Source organism: Paramisgurnus dabryanus, chromosome 12, assembly GCF_030506205.2.
Source record: "Paramisgurnus dabryanus chromosome 12, PD_genome_1.1, whole genome shotgun sequence".
In the NCBI taxonomy this organism is placed as follows: Eukaryota; Metazoa; Chordata; class Actinopteri; order Cypriniformes; family Cobitidae; genus Paramisgurnus; species Paramisgurnus dabryanus.
In genome coordinates, this window is record NC_133348.1 from 1473076 (window position 1) to 1490319 (window position 17244).

The 17244-nt window shown below is 34.3% G+C and overlaps 2 long non-coding RNA genes across 2 annotated transcripts; one reads left to right on the plus strand and one right to left on the minus strand.

The window, feature by feature from the left end:
* Window positions 1-4115: 4115 nt before the first annotated feature.
* LOC135749698 (uncharacterized) lies at window positions 4116-7626 on the plus strand. The gene is made up of 4 exons (XR_010532460.2): window positions 4116-4397; window positions 4604-4746; window positions 4838-4934; window positions 7033-7626. It is a non-coding gene; the product is annotated as an uncharacterized lncRNA (long non-coding RNA).
* Window positions 7627-14298: 6672 nt separating this feature from the next.
* LOC135749739 (uncharacterized) lies at window positions 14299-14809 on the minus strand. The gene is made up of 3 exons (XR_010532466.2): window positions 14748-14809; window positions 14577-14656; window positions 14299-14390 (listed from the first exon to the last, which is right to left on the minus strand). It is a non-coding gene; the product is annotated as an uncharacterized lncRNA (long non-coding RNA).
* Between the last annotated feature and the right edge of the window lie 2435 nt (window positions 14810-17244).

Here is a 17244-nt window from a genome sequence, read left to right on the forward strand (position 1 = left end):
TTTGCTAAGGGTGATGCGCAGTGATACACAAAATTGCTGCGTGCAGCGATCACAGCTGTGTTTTATTGTAAATAAAAGACAGCTATTGACCAATTAGAATCAAGGACCGGAACTAATCGTTTTATAAGTGTAATATACTATAAGTATTTTAGAATGTACACTGAAAAAAGTGCACAACGCATGTCATTACTCTAAAGAAGTTTTTATATTTGATCTAACTCAAAAAAATACATTTTCTGTCCAGCCATCAGTTTTATGTAAAAAATGTGTTTGATTTAAATTAAAAGTAAGTCCTGTTGGTGTAAAGTAAATAAATTTCTGTAAATTAAAGTAAAAATATTAGTTTCCATTGTCACGTGACTTACGTAACGTCATCCTGGTCGTGCGTGAGGACGTTCAGCTGAAGTTCAGCTTTCCGCCATCTTGTTATACACTGCACCGATGGATGAACTCCGCGTCGTACAATGGGATTCAAGAAAATTGGTAAGTAATTTTAAACATACGTTTTGGCGTATTATTAACATTATACATGTGTGATTGTACTGTTGTTTTACATACGGTTAGTATTACTTAGTGGTGTACCGGTCGGATCGCAGTTGATTGAGCATGACGGTTCGGCACACATGCGATTCGCGGATTAATGCGCAAATTAAAATAGGAAACGTTTAATCATTTGCACGTGTTTTAAAGGCTTGCAGATGTTAATACCAAAGTGATTTTAAACAATTTCACAGCAAAAAGGCGCTAAAGTGGGCAGTTTATATACGCATGCGGATGAAAGTGTCTATATGCCCTTCAAAGATCAGAACTCTTGATGTGTAAACTTTAGCGACAGTTTTTCTACTTTGCCTCATACTATGGAAGGTTTTTTTGGTCTTTTTTAAATTAATTAATTAAATTATAAAATAATTAATTAAATTATAAAATAAAAAATAAAATCGCAAAATATGTCCCAAATGTGAAAATTAAATGCTAAAATAAAAATTAAAACATTATATTAAATTATTTCATTTTCATTTTTAATGTGATGAAGCATCATTCCGGCCAAATTAAAAAAGAAAATTAAATTGATGATTTGACATTTCATTTTCAATATAATCTTGAGTCAAGACTGACAATATTAAAATAAAAAGTCAAGCTTGAAAAGGAATCTGTAAAAACATTTTTAAAAGGGTTTTTATTCATACCCAAGCAATAATTGGGACAAAATTAAAATGTAAAGTTCAGTTTTAATTTTATGTTCTCTTTAAATTATTTGTTTTCATTTTCTTTTTCGTTTTCATTTTCATCTTCATTTTCAACTTGTATGCAAATTTAATGTTAATCAGTGGGTGGCGTTTATTTACTTGCTCAAAAAAGGGGATTGGCTAACGCTGCGTTGCCAACTCAGCGACTGTGTTGCTAAAATAGGGACTTTATTGCCACATCTAGCGACTTTTAGGCCCATTTAGACAAACTTAGCGAATGTTTGGATGAATCTTAGCTTCACATCTGTACAGATAGGGTACTGTGTCGCTTGTACTGGCCAACGAGTGCCGGGTGGCGCTGTCCCGGTGAAATGCCGTCTGGTGTCTCTGTGCATGGAGCTGGGCAGTGTAGGAGCTGACGCGTGGATGAGATTCGCGTTCATTGTTTACATTTGAAAGGAGGAACAAACAATAAAAAGTGGCTGGTCCGCTGTTATATATGTACGTATTTTCACACATCTGATCCGGTGAGGCGTCAGCCATTCTCATCAAATGCATACACATAGCACAGTGTGATTATCGTGCAATACATAATTATGCCAAAATCCGTTAAGGACTGGAGTATCATATGCTCGCAAAATTGGCGTATATATAGCACTATAATCACACTGCGTGTTATTTGTATGCATTTCATGAAAATGGACATGAGTGACCAGTCACTTACTTTTGCAGCGGGCACACTGGCAGAGCAGACCTTCAGCCTTTGTGGTATTTGTAAGTGGTCCTCATTTGTAACGCTGATTTGTGAGTAGGGCTGTGACCGTACGGGATTTTATTTTACCGTGGTGAAAAAGCAACAGAATCACGCGGTTAGACTGTTAGCACAACAACCCACCCCATATTATTAAAACAACAAATTATATTAGCAATAACAATGTGAAATAATATGTATTTCTATATGTTAACTTCTGTTTTTTATATCTTTTGAATATACAATGATTTATAGACCTTTTATGTCATCGTTTATAACCCATTTTATACAATACATTTCATAGAATAACAACCTGAAAACCTGCAGAAAGAACATGCAGAGTTTAAGATTGTTTCTGATGAGTTGTGTAAAACCTGATTCCTATTTCTTTAGACATTCATTTTCGGTAAACTCTCCGTGAATAGAAACACACTTCTCCAAACATGTTGAAACTCTTAATAATTTATTGTACAAAAAATGGGTTACAAACAATGACAAAAACTGTTCCATAATTGATATTAAACTCAAAAGATATAGAAAATAAATATTATTTAATGTTATTATTGTTATTATGTTTAATTAGATTTTCTCAAAGTGGATACAAAACGAAATCGACAATTGCATCATTACGTAAATAACTGCGCAAAACTTATGGATACTCCAATCATTGCTTTCAGAAATTCGCTTACAGTAGCTCCAGATATAAGCACAGCATTCAACCAAATAACGAGTTGTGCTGTCAGTATACGCGCTCCTGCCTTCATAACGATAGTTGTCATGTTTGCCCATTATAGTTTTAAATTATTATTATGCTGTCATTATCATCACCAGCACAGTGCTTCTCCTTGAATGAGAAAGCTTAATATGCGCGTGGCTCGGACTCCTTGCACATGAACTTTCATGGGCATGGCTCTGACATTTTCTTGCAGAGATGTTGTTATTCGCGCAGGGGTTTAAAACCAGGGAGTGAGTTGGTACAGTTCAAGAAATCAGAGCACTTGGGCATGACGTGCTTTATAAGGTTGCGGCCGTGACATCACCGCGGCTGGCATCTTATTACAGCAGTGATGCAGTATTACTGTGATATCGTCACAGCCCTTATGTGCGTAGCTCGTCTTCCACGCTTCAGCTATGGTCAGAAGAACTGTATGTTGTGTCCAGTGCAGTGTACACAGAAGACTCCGAGAGACTCGCATTTCACAGAGGACGCAAGTTCTGATACTTGTACAGACAACACATAGGCTAAATAAACAGATAATGTTCATTTAAAAGTAAGTGACTGGTCGGTGTATCAGCTCGTTAAACTGACGCCTCACCGGACCAGATGTGTGAAAATACGCACATATATAACAGCGGACCAGCCACTTTTTATTGTTTGTTCCTCCTTTGAAATGTAAACAATGTACGCGAATCTCATCCACGCGTCAGCTCCTACACTGCCCAGCTCCATGCACAGAGACACCAGACGCACATTTCACCGGGACAGCGCCACCCGGCACTCGTGGGCCAGTACAAGCGTACAGTAGCCTATCTGTACAGATGTGAAGCTAACATTCATCCAAACATTCGCTAAGTTTGTCTAAATGGGCCTAAAAGTCGCTAGATGTAGCAATAAAGTCGCTATTTTAGCAACACAGTCGCTGAGTTGGCAACGCTGCTTCAGCCAATCCCCTTTTTTTTAAGCAAGTAAACGCCACCCATTGATTAACATTGAATTTGCATACAAGTTGAAAATGAAAATGAAAACGAAAAAGAAAATGAAAACAAATAATTTAAACAGAACATAAAATTAAAACTGAACTTTACATTTTAATTTTGTCCCTATTATTGCTTGGGCATGAATAAAAAGCCTTTAAAAAATTTTATTTACAGATTCCTTTTCAAGCTTGCCTTTTTATTTTAATATTGTCAGTCTTGACTCAAGATTATATTGAAAATGAAATGTCAAATCATCAATTTAATTTTCTTTTTTAATTTGGCCGGAATGATGCTTCATCACATTAAAAATGAAAATGAAATAATTTAATATAATGTTTTAATTTTTATTTTAGCATTTAATTTTCAAATTTGGGACATATTTTGCGATTTTATTTTTTATTTTATAATTTAATTAATTATTTTATAATTTAATTAATTAATTTAAAAAAGACCAAAAAAACCTTCCATACACACGTGGAGAGACGAGCAAACATAAAATCTTTCGGTTCTTGACAGGGTCCATACAAACAAAATGATCTCCAAAGTATTCTTTTTTTTAAATAAAAACTTTTGTTTATGTCACAAGATGTAGTGAACATGTAAATGTCTAGCAATTATCTATTATTTGTTCAGGCCAATCATATCCCATCCCTGGAGAGACATCAGCAAACATTATGACAAAGACGTTTGCCTTACGCAGACAAGAGATTGTGGAAAACCAACCTACTGTTCAAGAACTGCAAGAAAGATTGCCAGAGGAGGTAAAAGCATTTATTTTATTATAAAATGTTAAAATGTGACTTGTACTGAATTAACCATAGTTTTTACCATAGGATGTAGTGCTTTTGAAAATGTCTTAGATGCTCTAATTATATATTCATTCAATGTTTTGTGTGTATATCTATTTTACAACTAGTTCTAGAAATAATTTTTTCAGAAGTGTATTTTCTGTTTCTCTTACTTTCAGATTAATGCAGAATTGCGCATCACGATCTTACCTTGAAAATCAAGATTTATGGCCTCTTTAGACAGACAGAGCTCTCATGTTATTAGGAGCAACGGTGGAGTCCTCCATGAAAAACTAAGGACACTATTAAAGTTATGGATCAGGTATTGGTTGCATGCGAACAAAATTGCTTGTGGCAATTAATTTAGTAGTATTTTGGTCTAAAATAAACAATACATCTTGAACATTTTGTAGAGTCTGGACGTAGAAATCAGAAGAGAAAGCCTGCTGAAGTGCCTGATTCATGTACGATTCATGTGAAGATGCAAGCTGTCTGATCAAAGAATACCAGGTAATGTTGACAATGCAAACTACTGAAATTTTCTCCAACCATGTTTGCCTTAAAGGGATAGTTCACCTTAAGATAAAAAATCTGTCATCATTTACTCATCCTCATGTTGTTCTAAACCTGTATGAATGTCTTTTTTTTGATGAACACAAAAAAAATATTTTGAGAAATGATGGTAAACACACAGCAGATAGTGACCATTAACTTCCATAGTAGGAATAAAAAAATATGATGGAATTTAATGGGTACCGTCAACTGTGTGCTTAGTCATTTATCAAAATATTTTCTTCATTTATCACAATACTTCCAAAATATTTGTCCTACTATAGAAGTCAATGAACACTATGCTGTGTGTTTACCATCATTTCTCAAAATATCTTCTTTTGTGTTCTTCAGAAAAAATACATTTATACAGGTTCAGAACAACATGAGGATGAGTAAATGATGACAGAATTTTCATTTTAAGGTGAACTATCCCTTTAAAGGAAAACACCACAGTTTTCCAATATTTTATGTTCTTACCTCAACTTAGACAAATTAATCCATCCCTATCTTTTTTCAATAAGTACACTTAATCTTTGTACAGTGTGTCGTAAATGTGTTAGCATTTAGCCAAGCCCTATTCATACCTTAGGTTCCAAACAGGGATACATTTTGAAGCCACCAAACACTTCCATGTTTTCCCTATTTAAAGACTGTTACATGAGTAGTAACATGAGTAAGTATGGTGGCACAAAATAAAACGTGATTTTCTAAGCGGATAAAAAGTGAGAACTATATTGTATGGCGGAAGGGCACTTAGTTTGCAGCACTCTGACCTCGGTCGCAGTAACATCATCAGAACTCTCCCTCAAATTCTAAAAAAAGGGGGACTAGTCAGGTATGATGGTGTAACTGCATGCTGTTTGGATCCTAAGGAATGAATGGTGCTAAGCTAAATGCTTAACATATGCACGCTACAGCAATTAAAGTATTAGCCCACTTCTGAATTAAACATTCCTCATAATTTACTCACGTCCATGTCATCTAAGATGTTCATGACTTTCTTTCTTAACTAAATAAAAGAAATTAAGGTTTTTGATGAAAACATTCCAGGATTATTCTCCATATGGTGGACTTCAATTACACACAAATGGCTGAAGTATTCTTCAGAGAATTTACGCTGTATGTCCTACGCCTTCCCTATTCTACTTACGGAACAAACGCTCGCAGCACCAGTTCTGTTTTTTCTGTAAGTAGAATAGGGAAGGCATAGGACAGGGCTATTCAAATCTTACCCTGGAGGGCCAGAGCACTGCAGAGTTTAGCTCCAACCCTGATCAAACACACCTGAGCAAGCTAATCAAGGTCCTCATGATCACTAGACAATCACAGGTGGGTAAGTTTGATTAGGGTTGGACCTAAACTCTGTAGTGCTCCGGCCCTCCAGGGTAAGATTTGAATAGCCCTGGCGTAGGACATACAGCGTAAGCTCTTTGAAGAATACAGAAAGCTGAAGCAAGGCGATCATTTGTGTCTATAAACCAAATACAGTTGTATTTTTTTTAAAGGGCCGATCATTTCTTTGATAAGACACTTATTCCTCGTCTGGTATAGTTTAAAGCCCTTTAAGCTGCACTGAAACTAATTTTTGTCGCCTTGGGGTTCTGAGCATGCGTCAAAACCGCCGCCATCTTAGATCAGGGGTCTTGTCATAGGAAGTATCTAGGTAAAGCAGCTATCTCCGCCTGTACTTCGAATTCATGAACGATGCCAGACTTTTGTGCTGCGCATGGATGAAAGGGCTACTAGCACTATGCATTACAGTTAGAAAAAGTACATTTTCATAAAATCAAAACTTATTTTTTCCTGTACTAAAAACATGTCTGACTGTTGAAACGAACCAAAAGAAAACCAAGAAAATCGCGTTCATGGCGATTTATGGTGATTTTATTTCTGTTACACCATTGCGTACAATGACGCCGATGCGGGATTCCCCTGTTTCAAGATGGCGGCTCTGTTTGACGCATTCGGTCCAATGAACTGCCGTAGCCAAGGCGACATCTAGTGTACATATATATGCACAGTCCCTAAATTGGTCTCTGTTCTTGTATGTTTTTAGGCTGACAAGAGGGAAGAAGCGGAGAGGGAATTCAAAAAGACCACCATGGAATTTTTTGTGATCCGTGAAAGTGATGCTCCTAATCCTGCACTGGACATTTTCATTGATGATGTGGAGTAATAAATGAGTTGCCCTCTGTTGCATGTGCATGTTTGGACTCATTTGAACTGAACTTAAAATATCCTAATGGACTCAAATATACCTTTAAAGCCTTTCAAAAAAAAATGTCATGGACGTAGACAGTAAGCAGATGAGCCGAAGGGTGCAGAACCCCTCTTCAAAACTGCAGGAGTAAATTTGTTTCCTTTGACCCAGCTACTGAAGGTACATTTTTGAGCCTTTTATACAACATTAACTGTAATACTGTTTACTAAACCTGATTTGTTTTATCTTGATTAAGTTTTATGGTTTATCTATCAACCATAACTGATTCTTATTTAGAATTTACATTTTATCCAGTGTGTCTACAAATACTAAAAACTGTTATACAGTATGTGTTTTTATAACAATACTATACATATTGTTGAAATGTTTTATGACAAATTGTCAAGATTATAATGTGTTGACACTGTTAGACAGTGTGTATTTGTACAAAAAATGTATATGACAAAATAAATTGTCAAAAGTTTGATGCTTGAAGTCATTCATCTTAGACAGATGGTAAAATTACACATTCTGAAAGTAAATACATTTCTTTATATTAAATTAATATTTTAAATTGTATTTGGTTAGATGTAAAGTAAAAATTTTGCGTCAACTTGTTGAATCAAATACATTTTTTAAGTTTAATGAAATGTCAAATATACTTTGTCTTAATGCATTAACGTAATTATTTTACTTTGTATTTGGTTGGATATTTGGTTTGATGTAAAGTAAAATAATTAGGTTAATGCATTAAGACAAAGTATATTTGACATTTCATTAAACTTAAAAAATGTATTTGATTCAAAGATACTTTTTGCTTTGGCTAAGTAATGGATAGTTCATTTTGTTCAAAGTAAAAATTTTAGGTTGATAAAAAGTAAAGTAATTAGTTGTAACAAGTTGACGCAAAATTTTTACTTTGATCCAATGAAACACTTTTTTCAGTGTAAAAGAGCACAATAGTGCCATTTAAGACCCTATCGAAATCACACATATTTTTATATCCTTAATACCAACTGTGAATTTTAGAAGAAACATCTGTGAAAAGCTATATTGAAATATGAAACAAAACTGAGCCCACCAGGCACAAGTCTCTTGAGCTACAGTATCTGAAAATCCTTTGAGCAATAGACATTTCGGTAACACTTTACTTGAAGGGGTGTTCATAAGACTGACATGACACATTCATAATCATGACATTACACATACTATGAACATGAAGGAGATTTTCTGCATGTTTACGACAACTGTCATTAAGTGTCATTTATTCAGTTATGTCATTTTTAATCCAAAGATGACATTGTTTGAGATGTTTTTGTTATGACAACTTGACATTACCAAGACAACTTAACTGACCACTTTTTACCAGTGATACAAATTGAATTTGTCATTAAAATGTCATTAAGTGTTAATACTCTGTCATTTTATAACAGCGTCATAAATATTTTTCTTGACCTCAACTTCAGTGGTACAAATATAATTTATATAATTAAAATGTCATTAAGTGTTAATAGTCAAATAGTTTTATAACAACATCATAAATATTCTTTAGTTCATAATGTTTTTTTAAGTTTCCTCCATGTGTTTAACAAAAAAAAAACTATTATTCAATAATAATAATAATTAAAATGGATAAAATTATACTTTATTGCATTTGGAGACCGATTCACCTAAAATTAAATGAAAACAGTACAATAATGGGTAAAGCCATGCAGTGTTGAGTCCATATTGCTGCCAAATTAATTACATTAAATTAATTTGATTCATTTAATTTTTGTTTTTCAGAAACTTTCAGAACCCACTGTGTGAGGAAGAACATAGTCTGTTAGTTGTCAGTTTTTTATGTATTGTACACATACATGTATAATCTTTTGATATGTCTGTTGCATTTTTTTAAGGTATTTAACCCTCAAACGGTCCTTGGTGTCTATATGACCCCAAACAACATTTCATTAGTTAAAAAAAAGGTTCCCTTCATCTCAGAAATATACAATTTTGTGACTTTTCCTAAATAAACTATCTTTACATACACACAAAAAAACTAGGCTTAATTGGGGTATTGTAAAGGTATGTAAAAAAAAATATTAATCCGTCCCTTGGGGTTAATATGACCCCAATTGAAAGTGAATGGGAAATGCAATTTTTTTCCATTTGTCAAAAAATAAATATCAATAAATCCAGCATAAATCTGAAAATTTTGACACAGAAATGAAGGCCTGGTACTTGTGCACAAATGCAATGCAGAAAACACATGCTCACACAAACACACACAGAGTGCATTTGTATGGAATTTGGCAAATCAAATCAGTCACAAATTTTTATTTTAAAATAAGATATAAAGTGGTGTGACCTAATGTACGCACATGTACACACACACACACACACACATGTGCACGCGTGCGCACATGTGTTTCAAAATACATTTAAACTACAAAAATTACTATTTGAAATAATATTTATTTTAAATGTCCTTTATAATGTTTATATAAACATAAATCCACAAATGTTTCACTAAAATAGTGATGCGAGCAGTTGCCATAAAATGAATTGGTCTCTATGGGCATCTGCTGGTTAAAATGATTTAATTCCTAAACAGTAAAACTTTCCTAAACTTTTTTTTCTAAAAACAGATGGCTGAATTCAACACCTAACACCTATATCAATATCTAAAACAATTTAAATCAAATTTAGATTATTTTCAGAAAAATTTGATATTTTTCAGGCAAGCTAATGGTGTAGTTGAGGAGTTTAGCGGTAAATGGGTACAAAAGTACTTAAAATCTCCTAAAACACAGCTTAAATGTATAGATGAGAAGTAAAGAAAAAATGATATATTATTTGTATTATTGAAAATTTATATTTTTCTTACAATTATGCATTCAATTTTGGGGTCATATAGACCCCAAGGGCCAGTATTGTTAACAGAAAAATGAGGAGCGTTTGAGGGTAAAACTATTTGACAGAGTATTAACACTTAATGATATTTAAATGACAGTTTAATGTAACGTTAACCCATAAAGCTTGGTAGTTTCTTAAGTTTGATAATTATTATGCTCTGTCAGGTTTACGACAAGTTATGATGTATTGGTTTATTTCAAGTTGTCATAACAAAGAAAAAAAACTCATCTTACATTAAAAATGACATAACTGAACAAATGACACTTAATGACAATTGTCATCAATGTGCAAAAATCTCCATCATGTTTATGACACGTGTCATGTCATAATTATGGATGTGTCATGTCAGTCTTATGAACACCCCTTTAATTAAAGTTTTCCCGAAATTTCTTTTGGGAGCCATTTGCTGCTATAAATCTCACAGGCCTAGCAAGTAAGCCTGAATGTTAGGCTTAATTATCTGTACTTTGGGTCTTTAAAAACAGAAATGACAGCCAGCAATGTGGCCTTCATTAAATTACATCTTCCTTAAGATGGTGCATATACACTTCAGTTGAGAGGCACTTGTTAGACGGCAGATCTTTTCAACTGACAGTTGGAGAAGACTCACTATGTAGAAGCCGGAGAGTGATACAACACAGCAGATGCTCCACGGCCCCTTGAGAGAGCATGTGTCTGCTGTGTGTGCGTATGTGAGAACATCTACCCATTGCTTAGTAACAGAAAACAAGTTTTTTCAGGAGGAAATGTATTTGAACCCTCGTGGTATTATTTGATCATTGTGTTCTTATTTAAAAAAAATCAATAAACCTTAATTTAGCACCCAACGTATAGAGCCGCAAGGTTGCAACTCAGCATTTCTTTCTCCTACAGTATGTGTATATGATGCCTGACCTATTTTTATTACAGGACATTAATGGGTTCTGTGTTCCTATCTTTGATTTTATTCTTGTGTCTGCAGAAAAGTAACTTCGCTATTTCTTCTTAAAACTTATGCATCCTAACTGAATACAGGTTTCTGTCCTATTCTTTCATTCTCTGTTTATGCGCATTTTAGCTCCATTTTAGCTAATCAGTTACTGTATAACTTCTGCTTCCTTTAAGTGGGGTTGAGTCATGAATATCATACACTGCATGAAAAGAGGTGTATCCGTACTAGGAAACTCCTGTAAACACCACTGATTTTCGGAAGTATCTACTAGTTCCACTGAGGGTAAACTACTAATTCCACCAAGTTAGGAAACTCCCGTAATGATACCAATTCGGATGTATCTTGCTGAGGGGATATTCCTGTGGTATATGCAGCCATTTGTTGCCATGGCAAATAATCCCATTGAAGATTTTGTCAGGGGACATTTTCACACCTACAGAGGTACTGTGATTTCACACCTTTGCACAATTCTAGTGTCCCCATTGGTGTTTAATCCCAACACTGATTGGTTGCTTTTAAAACCCCCTCCCAAAACTCTGACAAGTATTGGGACACAACTTTGAAACTTTCCAGTTGAGATGATTTGATTGGTTACACTTTGTATTAAGCCCAACCCAAGCCCTCATGGTTTAGTGACTTGATTGGTTATTTGCCTGCTATGCAGATAGACTACAATCCCCCCCCCCACTATATCCTACTATACAAAACCCTTAAAAAAAATAAAAACTTGAATTGAGTTTGAAATGTTTATTTAATAAAAAACTGAACAATCCACAATTTTCACAATCACAAAAATATATTACACATAAATATTAGAAGTTGCATACATAAACAATACTATTTAAACTCATAAATATACAGACAAGAGAAAGTAATATTAGAGAATAATAAAACAAAATCAAAGCAACAATGAAAACTACATTCAAAGCAGTACAATGTAATTTGGCGGTTGCAAATTCAAAATAAGTGTTCGGAGTGTCATGTGTGTTGCTTGTGTTTTTAAAATGTGTTTGTTGCTTCATGTAAACCATGTGCATCACGTGTTTAGGCAAAACACGTGATGCACATACACGCACTCGACACGCAGAACACATATTTTGAAATTGGGAACCACACAAATGACGGGCTATATACACATGTTGTGACAAACTTCGCATCAAGTGCTCACAAAAAACAAGTCACCAGCCACCACTGTAATGTAGTAAATATCTAAATAAAATGAACAACAACTATATTGATCTTGCTTTAAGAAATCAGTCCTACACTGCAAAAAATGACTCTTACATAGAATTATTGTCTTGTTTTTAGTAGAAATATTATTTAAATTAAAATGCTTTTTCTTGATGAACAAAATGACCTAAGAAAATAAGTCTAGTTTTAGACAAAATAAATAAATACACACACACACACACACAAAGTGAATTTGTGCTTAAAACAAGCAAAAATATCTGCCAATAGTGTGAGAAAAAAAATCTTACGTTTTCTTTTTTCATAAAAACTTAATTTAAGCACAATTTTCTCACTCCATTGTGAAGATATTTTTTCTTGTTTAGGCACAAATTTACTTAAATTGTATATTTTTGTCTAAAACCTACACATATTTTCTTAGGTAATTTTGCTCATCAAGAAAATACATCTTGATTTAAGAATTTTTAGTTTTTCTACTGAAAACAAGATAAAAATCCTAAGTTAGAAAGTGATTTTTTGCAGTGTAGATTCAATTGCAGAGCTCTGTCTTGGAATTATTCAAGCATTTCTCACTGTAAAACCTACAAGTTAACTAAACTCAAACCATTTAAGAAAACCGGTTGCATTAAATCATTCAAGTTTTAAAACACATAGATTTGAGTACTGTGAACTTAAAAAATTTGAGTCACATGCAGTTATGCACTTATATTTAAGTTCACACTACCTAAATAAAAGTGCATAATTGCACAAGACTTAAGTTCACAGTACTCAAATGTATGTTTTTTAAAACTTAAAGGAATAGTCTACTCATTTTCAATATTAAAATATGTTATTACCTTAACTAAGAACTGTTGAATCATCCCTCTATCATCTGTGTGTGTGCACGTAAGCACTGGAGCGCGCTGCGACGCTACGATAGCATTTAGCTTAGCCCCATTCATTCAATGCTGCCATTTAGAGATAAAGTTAAGCCGAAAGTATACTAGGGACGTCCGCGTATGCGCGCCGTCCGCATGACGTCATTTTCGTCATCAAGAGGGTCCGCGTGCAGCCCAAAATTTGAGACCGCGCGGACAGTGCGCGTACAGTCCGCGTACAACAGCGCATGCGCGTGAAAATATTTAGACAGTGCACTCCACTATAAACAATTATACAAAGGAAATAGACAGCATTTGCACACACACTATCGTTTTTCTTCTTTAACTTTTACTTCTTCCAAGAACAGAAAGCTCTGGAGCATGTTTGTTTGATTCCTGTTCTCTGTTGTCTTGTTGTTTGTTCTAAACTGTGTTTGCAATGGTGGATGAGTTACTTTTCTTCTCCTATCCTAATGTTTTAATGTACTGTAAATGTCGCCAAATCAGTGCTGCCCTGACAGCCTGTTAGACTAATAATTTGAATAAGAAATCATTTGTATTGCGTATAGTGTCGAACGCGGCCATCCGCGTGTAGCCGCGGGGAGTATACTCGAAAAGCTGCGCGGACGCGTGCGCGCGCGAGCCGGACGCGGACGCGGAAAAAAAGTATACCGCGGCCTTTAGAAGTGACCAAACACATCAACGTTTTTCCTATTTAAGACGAGTAGTTATACGAGCAAGTTTGGTGGTACAAAATAAAACGTAGCGCTTTTCTAAGCGGATTTAAAAGAGGAACTATATTTTATGGCGTAATAGCACTTTTGGGAGTACTTCGACTCGCCTGAAAAGTCCGCTCCCCTTCTCACTCTCATAATGGGAGAGGGAGGGTGTTACTGCGCCAAGTCGAAGTACTCCCAAAAGTGCTATTACGCCATAAAATATAGTTCCTCTTTTAAATCCGCTTAGAAAAGCGCTACGTTTTATTTTGTACCACCAAACTTGCTCGTATAACTACTCGTCTTAAATAGGAAAAACGTTGATGTGTTTGGTCACTTCTAACTTTATCTCTGAGTGGTACCATTGAATGAATGGGGCTAAGCTAAATGCTATCGTAGCGTCGCAGCGCGCTCCAGCGCTTGCGTGCACACACACAGATGATAGAGGGATGATTCAACAGTTCTTAGTTAAGGTAATAACATATTTTAATATTGAAAATGAGTAGACTATTCCTTTAATGGTTTAAGGCAACCGATTTCCTTAAATGGTTTGAGTTAAGTTAACTGTTGTCAGCAAAGGTAAAGTTGATGCACCCTCATCTGGACAGACATCTCTTTGGAGCCCTTTGGAAATATAAAAGTACATATAAGTATTTGGCATAATACTAATACACATATACATATATATACACACACACGCCATATCAAATGACATATAATTAAAGTTGTACATTTTAGAAAGTTTACATTAAACTGTACAAAGATACAGCAATATATGATCAAAGAACTTCATAATATACATCTTCTTACTTCATTTTCTGTGTTGATGTCCTCAGAGTCTCTGTGTTGTTCTGCAGCTTCATTACAGTAGGCTACTTCAATATAGTTGTCTATCAAACACAGAATAAAAAATATATCATCACATACATCATAACACATCTATTAACCTCTTTAATTTAATAATTTCGTTATTAAACTTACATCATTTTGGCCAGATTGCTGTGACATCAATTTCTTCAGTGTCTGGATCAGTCTGATGTTTTGCCTCCACTGTTACTTCATTATATTTCTCTGGCAAACACAGAATTAAATATCAAAATCACATACATCATAACATATCTGTTTACTATTTAACTTGTTTGATTTTTAAAATTGAATGTATAAACATACATCATCTTTACCCAGAAACCTCTTCATCGTCCACAAAGTTGACCATAGTGTACATGACCTCTGTAAACACAAACATGAATAGACATCATATTTAAAAAGATGAAGAACATCAAACATATAACGTTAAAATATATTATGACTCCAAGCTTCTTTACAATTAGCATCTAGGTTCTCTCAAAGTGAAGCTGGCTTTGTTACAAATCAATATAAAGCTATTAAAACAGTCTTGAAAAATAAGCAGCATCAACCAGAACTAAAGCAATGAGCTTTTAAACAACAAAAGATCGTCTGCATAAAATAGCAGAGAGACACTTGCTAGCTGCTAACATTTCCAACACACAAGTTACTGTTGATTTGTTTGTTTTACGCAAAGAACGTCTCATCTTGGCTTAAAGTTTTGTTTTTAAAAATTTAAACATCGAATTGATTCTTCTAACAGCCTGGTTTGAATGTTACTTCGCGTATTTTTAACCTCATGTTTAACGCTGTGTACCACGTATACCCTTAAAGTTTTACTGTTTGTGCTTTAAATTCAAACAGTTCTAGTATAAAGACAAAAACGAATCATAGTAAATAACATAATATGAACAAATAGGCAACCGATCAGCGTGATGCAGACAAATGAATTAAATCAAACTTACCGTAATGTCGATGAGCAAACAAAGAGACCGAGAGTAATCCATGCAGTAACGGTTCACGATTTTGAATCTTCCCGTCAAGCCCATAGGTAAAGCGGTCGCACCTGAAGGCAGATGAGTGGGTGCAGATGCATCCTGGGAAATGTAGTCCTTTACTTTGGCGTTGTTTCTGCTTGATCCTCTGCTCGCACTTAATATACTTTTTTATAATCCGCGTTTTCACACTATGCATTGTTCTTTATACTTGATCATTAATGATGCTCAGATTTTCTTACATTTAAAATCTTTGTGAATCAGCACTTTCTTGATGAAATACAACCCTTACGAAAATTAACCATGGTTTTATTGTGGTAAAAGTGTAGTAACCATGGTTTTTTGGTGTATTGATTACTATCAGCAAAACTATGGTTTTACTACACTAACCATGGTTTAACCATGTTTCTTTAAAACTATAGTTGTCAAAACCATGGTTATTTTGTGGTTACCATTGTTTTACTACAGTAACCATGGTTTTTTGGTTTTAACTGTAGTAAAACCATGGTTAATTTTCGTAAGGGAAAACTCTGTATAAACATGCCTCAGGAATTATGTCTGGGTTTAGTGGATTAACTGCCATACTAATCATTGGAAACATTTAACGTATATCTAAATGAATTCTTACTTAAATATAAGTAAATATAAACTAATACTGAGTTAAGACATGTAGCCTAATTAATTTATTGTAAATGAATGCATTAACTTCTTTAACTCTGTGGACCCTGTACCGGGTCCAGAATTATCTTATTTTGACTTAATATAAAATATTCCTGTAATTTGTAATGGTCTGTCATGGACCCAGTACCACATATGAGATACTGTTTGAAAGCTTAGACTCTCTACTTTCTGCAGATATGCATCACTTTGACATATCTTTTACTGTAAGAAAGTTATTTACAATTAATTTACACCATCACCCCCCCGATATTTTTTAATATCTTTTAATATTCATATATTTCATGTTTTTCAAGTATGACAAACATGGGCAAGTCTTATATCAAATGAAAGCTCTCATTCTCAGGAATAAGTCTGCAGCGTTATTTTTGTCCTATTATCATCACCTATCTAACAATCATCGAATGAATAATGAGGTAAAAAATTGTCTTTTGTAAACATATGGGAAACTTGAGTGTGAACTGCCTCAGATAGCACATATAGCCACAAATGATACACCATCTTTTATTTTAGGTCCTACTCTAAAAAATGAGTCCATTCACAGCATTTTCTTTGGTTGTGTGCATAATTAATCCCTTGCTATTTATTATATGTGCAAAACAAAAAATTAATATTTATATGAAAAATTTATTTTCGCACACTTCAGTAAAATGAGAATAACTTTTGAATGCAATATGCTAAAGAGTTCATTCTTTTTTTGGGTGTTTACTGTCTGCTGCTGGTAACAACCAGAACTGTCTGCAGTCTGCTAGAGCACCCAGAACCAGAGTTATACACTATCAAAGATAGTATTTACAACATAAAAAAAGAAAATTTGGGGTTTTAGCATATGAAAAACCACATAAATTACACTATTTGTCACAAACAACAGCTTTTTATGTAACTTCAAAGGGATTTTTGCAAAATGATATAAAGATATTGCATTTATTCCACTGTATGTGGTTATGGGAGCACTTCAA